The 12,321-nt window shown below is 39.7% G+C and overlaps 1 pseudogene; it reads left to right on the top strand.

Annotated features, from left to right (window-relative positions):
• Window positions 1-11,137: 11,137 nt before the first annotated feature.
• LOC149035583 (uncharacterized) lies at window positions 11,138-12,321 on the top strand (annotated as a pseudogene).

The raw sequence follows: 12,321 nt of genomic DNA, 5'->3' as shown, positions 1-12,321 counted from the left end.
TAGTATAAGAAAAGTGAGATTAAAACTTTGTTTGGACGTATATAAATGAAAGTTCTGCGTAACCTTTTTATACTTAAATGGAGTTATTTTCATGCTAAAGAAGTATCTGTCGAGTATGATACTCGGTTATAGATTTCCAACAAATTGAAAGAAAAAACAGATTTATAGTTAAGAACAAAAGAAAAATCTCAAAAAGGAATCAAAACATTTCAGTTTGTAACAAAAGAAGAACTTCATAGTTAACAGCTAATTCTAAATGCCGATACTGACACTATCGACGTATTTACAGATCCCCTTCATCCTCTGTGTCTCTTATTGGTTGTGTAAACTTCTTTGTCTTTTAGGGCTTTCTGTGGTAAAAGTTAAAAGATGCAAGAGTTTTCAGTCCAATGCCTTGTTTCGCCGTTTGTTAGAGAATTCCACTGAAATTTGTCATTCGCGCTTTAAAAACAAGGTGCTGTAGCTCCATAAAGACATTAAAGCCCCGTCACACCAAAAAAAAAACAATAAAAACAACAACAAAACAAAAAACAAAAAAAACAAAAACAAAAAAAACAAAACAGCAACTGTTAACAATCTCGCGATATGACAACCATTTTTGCTCCAAGTCCGCAAATCCTTTAGGCCGAAGTTTTCGACATAACGAACCCTCGATATAGCGAGCCAATTTCCTAAATTACGAAACTACAACTATTCGCAAAACTAGGCGACGAGATAGTTTTACGAGGAAGACCCGTTTCGATTGCTTATATTATCTATGAGATGCATCTGAGCAAATTTATTAGCTACAACTGGTGACATTTTGGTCCCACGAAATTTTAAGAGGCAGTCCAGCGGAAACGCGCAAGCGCATGCTCAGATGTATCCAAAATGGCGAAACGTTGTGTCAAGCGTTCGCGGGACATAACCGATAATGCCCAATTAAATAGATTTTCTTTAGCCGATATTAAATATAGACATTTCTTGGTTTTTCTGTTTTCCATATGCAGCATTCAGCATACTTACTTGTCATATTTGGAGCGAAAAGTCGTTACAAATACGTTTTTACTTCCCAACAAATTATAATAAAATTTATTAATTGTTTTACCGCTTCTTCCCCACCATCCTTGGGTTTATTTTATGCACCGATTGCGAAATGGCGAACAGATTTCCTTCTTTTGGGGGTTCTTTTGCTTAGATTTCCTTAGGATTTTCGCCGTATTTAAAGCTCAATATTTGGCTCCCCTGCTCATACTTAAAAGAGGAAAAGGAAGCAGTTTTAAGTGAAAAATTCCCTGCTCCAAACTATGAGAAATTGATCCAAAACAGGCCATTACGATAGGACAACCTTCGAAGGAGAGAATGCGAAGACCACTTTTTGGACTCGTTTCTTACCCAAGGAGAGATGGAAGGATTTGTAGTGGCACTTGATGGCAATTTACAGAGAACATATAGGAGATTATTGTAGTTATTAGGAGTCATATTTCTTCGCATGAAACCTCGAAAGACGTGTTACATTTTGGTAATGGTAATTAAGTGTATCGAGGTTCGATTATCATTCCTGCCAAACACCACTTTTTTCACAAAGTTATCATGAACGCTGCTTCCCAGCTTAAAAGTTATGGCCTAACACAAGCCTTACTAAGCAGCCATTTTAAAAGGGCCCTGAAAGCTTGCATAATGAGGGATATCTGCCATTTTGTCTTGGATTGTTGGTAATGACTAAAAAGAAAACTTAAAATAAGGGAATTCCTGAATAATAACATTTCTTAAGACAGAACTTGCAACAATACCTTGTCATAAAGGAAAGCGAAATTAAATTCAGGAATGGCAGAGGAACAAATATCAGAAAGATTCCAACTCAGGATAATCTTGTTAAAGAGGGGAACTTCAAAAGAGAGAGTCTCCAAGTTAAAGAATCTACAAAAACGGTAGCAGGTAATTAATGGGATGTCTGAATTACGGATACTACTCAAACAGTTATATATAGATAAAACCCCTCAAGCAATGAAACAACCAATGGGAATATCTTGATATTTTACAGTAACTTTTCTTGCATTTTAACTCCTTCCAGACACCAAAGTTTTGTCGGACCAAGAAGAAACAGGCAACACTTTTTTTTTCGTAATTAAAATGATTGTAGACCTGAAAACATGAACTATCTCCACAGATGCCTCTGTTAACGAACTTGGACACTTTTTCAAACTCTTTCTTCAGTACTAGACTTAGATGGCCTTCCACTTAGTATAAGACTTAATATGATCAAAATTCTTCCAAGAATGGGAAGGACTACTATTTGAATGTGACTTGTGGTTTGTGTTCTGTGTCTTTAAAAAAACTTAATTTCCTATAATGGATGGGAATTGCACAACATAATTATCAACTTTTTCATTTTGCCATGGCTGTTCGCTTTGCTCTCCTGTAAAGCCTTGTTATATCCAAATGCTGACTTTTTAAAAGTACAATGGGTGGCAAGTGTTGGTACAGTGAGTCTGTAAAATTCAAGAAGAGAAGTTATGTCAGTGCTTTACATCTACTTTGGTACAAAGAGGAATAGTTTTGTATTTTAACTATCACGTGCTATCTAACATATTCATTATGATTAAAAGGATTTTAGTACATAGGTAAAACAAATGGTTCTGCATATGAAATCTTTGAGTTACTCAGAAGCCAAGTCATAACGCAAGTTGTGGCAATAAGAGCTTTTGCAACTTGTAAGTAGTGGTTTCCAAGACTCTGCAGTCATTACTCCAATAAAGCATGTTTTAACCTTTTTAAAAGCGGACTGATTTCACATTAGGTATCCAAAAAATTAATCCAAAATTGAAAAGAAAAAAAAGGTCAATTGAATGCAAATATTGTTTGGTTCACATACTGTGTACATCGTGTGACTCAACATTGTTCTCCCATCAACAAAGACAAAACCTAAACGAGTTCCACAATCTAAAAATCAACTTAAGACTAATTGAACATTACCTAACACCTCCTGCTTCAGTTCAGAGTACTCACTTTAAAATTATCCACATTTTTGGGAACTCTTAACTCGTGAGTAGAAGTTTTGAAATATATCGTTTCCCTTTGCTTTCTGAGAGCTTTGCTAAACAATTCTACGAAAGTAGTTGTCAAGTTTTTCCTTTCTTCACCTTTTCCTCTGGTCTGCATTGTCCAGTATAAACAGAACAGTATGTTTCTCTCTTTCCAACTCTTCAACCTTCTCAAGAATTCTGGTGACAACATAATTTTGATCAACACGAGCAACTGGAATTAGTATATAGTAGTTCGAGAGAAAGCAACATGTTGTAATAGATCGCTCACATATGATATTTCCTCACTCCGTCCTTACAATTCCTTCTCTGTATCAGCCTTTACCGGACGGGAAGCCTTAAAACGATCTATATCTTTCTTAATGAGAACGTTGTTGTTCGATTTCGGGGCAATGACATCTTCGATTAGTATAAGATGGTTTTCTGATAAATACCCATGCCTCTTAGGAAGATGTAAACGTGTAAACATAGGCGTGTGCCCGAGGAAGATGACCTTTGATGATGTCAGAGAGCTTGCTCGCATACATTGTGAATAACAGCGGACCGAGGCATGATCCTTGGGGTGCACCACAGGACAGATAACGACTCTGAGAGAAGTTATTTTCAAAAGAAACACGTTGTGTCCTGTCAGAAAGATACGACGCGATCCACTCTAACGCATATCCACGTATCCCAAAACTCAACCTAAGGCGACTTAATAGTGCTTGATGGTCTATGGTGTCGAACGCGGCACTGAGATTGAGTAATACAAGTAATACAAGTAGAGTTACTTGCTGACGGTCCATGTTCTTCAAGATGTCATTCTGAACTTTTAGCGAGAAAATAAAAAATATACAGCGCACTGTGAAAACACTGCATCATAACCATAAACATGGTTTAGGTATTCTTCTTTTTGTGATAAAGAGACAGTTTCGTTGAGATGGTCAAATTATACGTTAGGCCACAAGAGTCTTATTGCCTTTTTAAAATCGCTTGAGCCAAATTTGAATTATACGCTGACAACTTTTGAAGTTGTGTTAAATTTATGAATAAGATAGACAAGACCACAGCTGTGGCGTAACAGATAATTTCCTTCTTTTTGGGCGTTTCTCCGATCTGTTCGCATTTCTCAATTTAGTTCCTTTCGGTTTCATATTAGCATCGTTTACTTGTCTTTTTGTCATACATCTAATGCAAGAAGATCAAGGTTTTTGTTTTTAATGATAGGAACGTGATTAGTCATTTCATTAATGAAACGTGGACAACATTTAGTGAATAACATATTGTTGTGGCAGAATAACTGTGGACTCTTGGTTTGATTTCATCTTACTTTACAAGTTTCCTTGCTCTTAAACCTGCCTTTACAACTAAATGTCCGCCACTGTAAACGTACTTTTTCCCTCAAATGTTGCTGATTTTCTCTATAAGGTGGCTTTTCGGCTCTAGTAGCATGTTATTAAAGCACGAGCTGATTATTGTCGTATGTTGTAGTGTTAAAACATTCACGAAAAGTTGTCATAACTTTTCCAGTGATACTTTCATCTGAAGAATCCGTCAGATATTGTACGATAACTTAACAAACTGTGATGATAGTGTCAAAATTTTGCCAAAATCACCATGAATACCAAAACAGGGCTTTCTTCATTTATTGCGAGGAAATAGAGAAATGCTTCCTAAAATTGGTCATAATCAATACCCTTATGGCAATGGTACATTTCTTAATTGTACAATATGCACGAAGCTAAAGGAGAAGACTAACTGTGGTCTTTTTTATTGCTATACAGTTTTTATTACCTATCTAAAACTATCCTAACCTTGTACCGTGAGAAGTCTGGGTAGGAGAGTACTCTCTGCGGTTATCAGAGTCGGCGATTGAACAAAATTATCAGGCTTCGGCAATGAGACCAATTTCGGGCTCAATGATTGTAACGAATAATTTAAGGACTCGAGGATTAATATAAAGCACGGCGATAAGTCGAAATCCACTCAGTAAATACAGACATGGGAAATAATATCAGACACGGGAAATAATATTAGACACGGGAAATAGCAGACAATGAGGAGGTCTGAAAGAGGCCAACATTAACGGACCCTCTAAATTGATTTCCGACACGAAAATTAATTTTTCGATAGGGAAAATACCCTGACTGAATTTTGAACGGTATGTTACGCCATAGCCTCCTGTTGCATTTGAATTCAGTAGAGCCGTCTATCCAATTCACCCTTGAGCGTGAAAAGGATAGACATTTGCCCTTTCTTGATTTAAATGTGTCCAGAGGGATTCAGGGTAATTTAGAGACAAGGGTCTACCGTAAACCTACCCACACCGACAAATACCTCGCTTTCGACTCTCACCACCCTATTTGCCATAAAAAGTCTGTAGCCAAAACTTTACTTAGGGGGGCTGACTGTCTACCATCTTCACTCGATTCGAATGCTGAGGAGAGGTAATATGGTTCTAATGTTCTAAAGGCAAATGGCTATACAAAAACCTTTCTCCGTAACTGCGAAAAACCAGTTACAACTAGTGACACTCTTGATAAAAGGAAACCAGCGACTGGTTTTGCTGTTATTCCTTACATTCAGGATGTTACGGAACCCATCAAGAGAATTTTGAATAGCCACAACGCTAAAGTTGCTCAAAAACCTTTCCAGACTTTGGGGCATATTTTCGCCAAACCTAAGTATCCTGTCACGAAAGAACAACGAACCGACGCCATTTATTCTATTCCTTGCAATGACTGTGACAACGAATACATCGGACAGACCAAACGTCAGTTTGGTACACGTTTAAAAGAGCACCAAAAAGCGGTTTTCTTTTGCAAAAAGGAAAATTCAGCGTTATCGGAGCACACATGCCTAACCAACCATACAATTGGGTGGGATAATTCTAAAATTTTCGCCACTAATCGGCGTTACCACCAGCGCCTTTGTGTGGAGGCTTGGCATATTAACTCCGCCCACGCTCCTTTAAATCGTGACGATGGCGGTTTGCTTCGTGACGCCTATTTACAACTCGTCAAAAAGGCCGCTAATTAGTGATCATATATAAGGACCTCTTGTTGCAGCGTTTAGATCACCCCTAATGAATGCACTAGACAGGAGTGTCGAAACGTTGGGTCTATGAATTGTAACTTCTTCGGTTCCAGTCATTCAATCTGTAAACCAGAGTAGCATCAAACCATGTCTGATTGTCCACCAGGTTGCCGTGTGAACTTTAGTATGTGGATTTAACTTATTTCAAGATTCTAATTTTAGGATCTCTCACTCTGAATTCTTAATCTTTTTCACGAAAAGATTAACTGATATTTTTATGTCTACGTCTTTGCTTGTATCCACCTAAGCTGAGTTTTTTGGCTCTATCTCTTTCAGCGTGCAGAATGGATTTCTTCGAGCGAGTAAGACGTTTCGAACGTCGATTGATGATTCAGAAAGCATCAGCGATTATGAAAATTTAGAAGTGACATGGGCACCAAAAAAAAAAGGGTAAATCGCCCAAGGATCTCTGTTTTACGGACGAGGCGACAGAACTGAGCATTGTTTAAGTAAGTTCTTATAGATTAAGAGTAAATGTCAATAAAAATCGCAGATTATCGAAAAAGTCGCGGACACGGTCAAAAATCGATTTGGTTCATTTTTTGCTTGTGGGTAGCCTTATCTAGTAAACAAACGGAAATGGGGTTAGGTTTTTGAAATATGCACTTTAACGGGAAAAATTTGTTTTAACATATCGGGGGTAAATAGCTCAAATTTCACCAAGCGCGATCCTGAAATTATGCACTTTTCAGGCACTTGTCATGCTAACAAAAATGTAACAGAAGGACTTTTCTAGTTACAGAAATATTGAGTTGGAATAGCATTATCGAGACAAAGTGATAGTTTTTGTCTCCTCTTATTCTTGGAGGAGCTACGCCCCTATTAAGAGACGACATCTTCGGCCTTAATTAAGGCAAAGGTGTCCTAGAATAGCTTGGCAAAAATACATGTGGTAGTGTCTCAAAGTTTTCAATAACACTACCAAGAAGCCTTGGAAGATAGTTCTTTACGATTTGGGTTTTATTTCTTCGGGACCTTTGACTATCAAAAGATGACCACCAGGCGAATTTCGGTTAAATTACTATGACGCCATAATGATATGCATAGTAATAAAATTAAACGCGTTGGACACAAATAACTGTTTGGGTCAGTTTTATCTTCACTGGCCGTTAAAATGACTAGAAACATATTAAATTATTATTATGTCTATAACTACACCTGATTTTTTATATGCAGAGACAGGAGAAACAATTTTCGACTTTGGCTACCCTGAGAATCACGCCATAATTCTGCATAATTCTTCACACAACAGGTTAAACAGTTGAATTGCACTCAACAGGTTAAATTTCCACAAAGCCGTTAGTTTACGTTTACTTTTCATCCGGTGAACATGGATTCGAGCATTTTCATCCCCTCTGCGCCTTCTGCACTCAGTTTCGAATATACTGAAAATCGTCCAACACAAAGATAAGGAGGTTTCACAAGCAGTAGTGAGCTCGAGTGACTGAAATCCGATATGTAAGACTCTGTTGTCACGCAACGCCTTCTTGTAAATAATACACGCACCGCTTTTATAATCAGCGGATCAGTCATTCGTAAAACGTTCCCTCCGTTATTTGGAAGAGCAGGTACACTCCTGGACTAATTGTGTGGGTCGTGCGATGAATGGCTTTTTCCTCTTCTGAGGTGAAAGATCCAGCCCAAGGTCGATTCATAGGTCTCTTAGCCTATCCACTCTTAAGGTTGTGGGTGTACGTTTTTGTACAAGTTCGCAGATGTTTAGATCAAAAGATACAATCGGATGTTGAATAGCCATATCTCTTATCACATTTGCTCACACTGCAGATAGATGGAAATTTCGTCCTCGTCGACGCTCTCCACGTCCACTTCTGAGACTTCTCTAGCTTTTGCTTAGTTACCGGCGGCTGTAACTTCTAATCGCTTCTTTGCTGAAAGACGGTTGAAGAAGCTACTAATCTGCTGCGACGTAAGGACTTCATCAGGTTGAAATCGGCGTCCCCCGCTTGGTCTCTTGCTAGGCTCATGGTTTTCGAAACTTCCTGTGGATCCCTTTTCCGTCCACTATACTCCCCTTTTTGAAATTGGTCAGTTAAGAATTCGGTCTGTTTCTTTGTAAAACGCACCTTTTTCTTAACCTTCAGGGCCCAACCCATTGAGAAAGGCGGCAAGCCGTCACTCTTTGATTGTGCAGCAACTTGAACGCTTGGTATTTGACTGCGTCCCTCCGTCAGCTTGGAAGAATATTCTCTTTTAGCTTTATCGTAAAGAGTTTCCTGTTCGAGCATCATTTGGTGTTTTCCAGTATTTAGGTGTGTCTGGAGATTTTCAAAGCGACTGTATGCTTTTACACATCCTTCTTCTGGACACGGGAAAAGCATGTCATTCGGCTTATATTCCCCGCTTTAACAGAGCTTTCCTTAATATGTCAAATGGGATGGCCGGAACCAACATTGAATGCTTTCCACACTCGTGCGCCACTTTCATCGTACTCAAAATTGTTGAGTAAGCTTATGCCATCCCATTTGATATTAAAGGTGTTTGAAGGTTTGGCAGCAACATAACTTGCTTTCACTCATGTGGTTTCTTGGCCAGATTCAATGGCTCTTTTGAACTGTAGAGCGTTGATGACATCATTGCCTTCGTTTACGTACCTTCCAACGTACTTTCCCTTGATTGTTGCCGCTTTGCGATCACATATATACCCCCTTTCCACTTTGAGGGTCCGAAAAGTCGTTTCTTACAACAGCCACTCCCATGGCATCACCGGCCAGCTTAGCTGAGATGATTGAATTTCCGCTGTGATAACAGCCAGCGTTATCTTGTTTTTAGTGAGCCACTTCCCGCTCTGGAATTTCCTTTTTCAGGCTAGGGTAGTGAGGCAGTCAAGCATTACTCGGAAACCACGTCACACTGTCTTGGGCGCAGCTTTGAAATACGTGAACAGGTGTCTGCGATTCAAAATGCTCAGAATCCTCTGACCTTCTTATGGCAACGCTAATGTGCCATGGCAATCCTCGCTTCGCAAACCAATCTGACTGTGCCTCTCGATATTTTCGGGGCATATAATTCATTGCCCAGTCCTGGACTAACAGTACCGATCGGCTGTCGAGTTTGGCTAAAACTGAATGCTTCACCTCAGCTTGGTGGACTGCACGTAGCTGATGGGCTTTCCAGCTAATGATATCATCCCTTGCTTGTTTGATGGTATGCTTTATGTCAGCTTGATCTTCTGCTGACGAGAGCGCACTTGAACACTCATCTTCTATGGTACAAAATACTTCCTGTAACTCATAACACTGCTCATATGACTCATTGTGGAGATGGTCGTAGGAGCCCCGAAATTCAGCATTGCTTGGGTCACTTAGCGCGTAAATTAGACACTGTTCGGGAACCTTTGAGGCCTCCACTGCATGTACCTAAAATAAAAAGTAAAATGACAAGCGCGTGATTCAGTATATATTTGCAAAGCAACGTATGCGCATGTGATTGACATTTAAAAAAAGATTACTTAACCGATTCTCAGCGTTGTATACATGTGTGTAAGCGTATTACAGTGAATCGTAAACTGTTGTTTCATAAATTAAGCATAAAAAAGACTTGGAGAGAAGAAAGAGGTAGCCGCGTATCATAGTAAGAAGTTTACTATATCACTTATGCAACGCATAATTATAAAATATGCACCACCTTGTAGTCGCCCTTTAGGTACTGCTTCGAAGAACGAAGTTGCTGTTTAATTTCCCTCGCCCATTGCTGAGTCTTGCCACAGTCAACAAGCTTGTCTGCGAGTTTTTTTAAAGCATCAACTGCTTCCACTCCTGATGCTGAAAAGTTATCAAGTCCTTGCAGAGACTTGCGAACAGAAAAAGAACACACGACCTAAACTCTCTGTAGAGTTCTCTTACTCATAGGCTCAAAGTTGGTTTCACAGCAGTATTGTTGATACTGCTGGACAATACGCTCTGGTATCATTGCCCTGATTAGCATTGGGTGTTTTTATGATCTCGCCAGTCGACAATTTCAGACGTTTTTCCCCGAAAGGAACATCTTGAATAACGTGTGGACTCGTTATGAAAGAAACAAAATGTTCTAATTTTTTACCAGTTCAATTCTCATTCTCCTATTCTCCTGTTTGGAAGAGGAGCAGCTCTTCCATGTATCAGCCTGTGGCGTCGGGCAATGTTGTAGCGATAGCTAGTAACGATTTGAATAAACTCCCTCATCTCCTTAAGGGATAACCTGTCTGCCATCAGAGAGTATTTGCCGTCTGGTGCTCCAATGTTGCGCATTCAAGTAGCTTTCAGCAAATGCATTCATAGTTTAGAAGCCCAGTCTCTTTTTCACTTCCGCCTTCGAACACAACCTGACTCTTGCTGCATACAGTTCCGTCCACAGTTCTTGCGAATTTTCTGGTGCCAGGACATCCAACATTGCAGAAATACATTGTTGAGCTTTCCGAAGGTATCTGCGTTTAGAACGTTCGTGCGCTGTATTCCACGGCACTGATAACTTGTGACGTACTGGACTGACGTCTCGAAGCTGTAAGAAGCGATTTAGCTGCACCTGGGACTCGTTGTCTAAACTGGAGCTTTCATCGCTCTCTTCGGAACCTTCTTGCGGAACAACTAGGCTCTGCCGTCTGGATGTGGAACCTTCTGGCAATGCTTCATCACCAACAGTGACAGCATCAGTGGCAGGAATATCAGAGTCACTCCCTTGTTCATCAACCTGATGAAAAAGTGAACACATTGCTTTGGATGGCTTCAAAATGAGATCAACCGTGTTCACGCGCGGGGAGTCGTGTATGAAAGCGCAAGTCGCATGCAAGGCGGAAATTTATAGTCGATAATTAATTTTTACCCCATAATATAGTTAACTAATAACCCATTCTGATATCTTTATCCAGTTACTTCTAAGTATTATTTTCCATTTGGGGTATTTCGAAAAAAATGTTGAGAAGCCATATAAAAATTTAAAACCTTTATTATTTGGATATATCCTGGGGTGTTATTTGCTATCTGGGCAGGGCACGCCTATCCAATTCTTGTGCCATGTATGGTTTTGCCTAGTCTTAAACTAGACATACCCCGCAGTGTTGTAAATTGGATCATAGATTTCCTTTCCGATAGATTCCAACGCATCAAGTTAGCCGAGGGCTGCTTTTCCGAGTGGGGTCCAGTTCCCTCTGGGGTACCACAGAGTACTAAACTGGGTCCGTGGTTATTTGTCTTGATGATCAACGATTTAGATATCAAATCACTACTAATGTGGATATTTGTTGACGACACAACCGCCTCTGAGGTAATTCAAAAGGGAAATACCAGTAACGCCCAAGGTATAACCGACGAATTAATCGAATGGTCCCGTAAGAACAGGGTAGTGCTAAATCCAGATAAATGCAAAGAGTTGAGAATCTCGTTTTCCCGGAACCCTGAGGCCTTCGATTTGGTGTCCATCAATGATAAGGAAATTGAAGTGTAAACAGTGCTAAGTTACTAGGTATAACTATAAGCGACAACTTAACTTGGAACGCCCACATTAACAAGTTAGTTAAGAAAACCAACAAACACAGGACGAAATCACATGTTTCCGTATTTCTGAAACGTGGCAGAAACATGCAACTCCATGTTTCCGTTATGTTTAACATGCACAAAAAGTGGTCCGGTTCCGTTGTATACGCAGCAACGGAAACGCGAGAAAACGTCACGAAACCGGTAACGGAAATACAGGTTATCCGTCGTGTTTCCAGAACGGTTTAACATGTTTCTGCCACGTTTCCGTTTACGGATTCTTGCAATTTCGTCCTGTGAAAAAACTATACTTTCTTGTACAGCTGAAACGGGCCCGACTACCTCCTTCAGACCTAGTTCTTTTCTATCTTTCATGTGTTCGATCTACGATAGACTACGTAGTTCCGGTTTTTCACAAGGTTCTTCCGCAGTACCTTAAGAACGAGCTCATACATATCGAGAAAAGGGCAATATCGATAATTTTGCCCAGCATGAGCTACAACAAAGCCTGCGAAGTTTTGGGAATAACGCCAATAACCAAACACCATAGTCAGCTATGCAATAAACTGTTTGACGCCATAGTAGCCGACCCCAACCATAAGCTACATGGAGTACTGCCACAGAAAAATAATGTTGTTTATAATTTTCGATACAATCGTCCCTTTGTTTTACCGCGCGTTCACACCAATAGGGCAAATAACAATTTCATACTCGCAATATCCCGGCTATTCAACGCATCTTCTCATAATACATAG

The sequence above is a fragment of the Pocillopora damicornis genome, chromosome 13 (genome assembly GCF_964200805.1).
Source record: "Pocillopora damicornis chromosome 13, jaPocDami1.2, whole genome shotgun sequence".
Classification (NCBI taxonomy): Eukaryota; Metazoa; Cnidaria; class Anthozoa; order Scleractinia; family Pocilloporidae; genus Pocillopora; species Pocillopora damicornis.
This window is presented reverse-complemented; position numbering and strand designations above follow the sequence as displayed.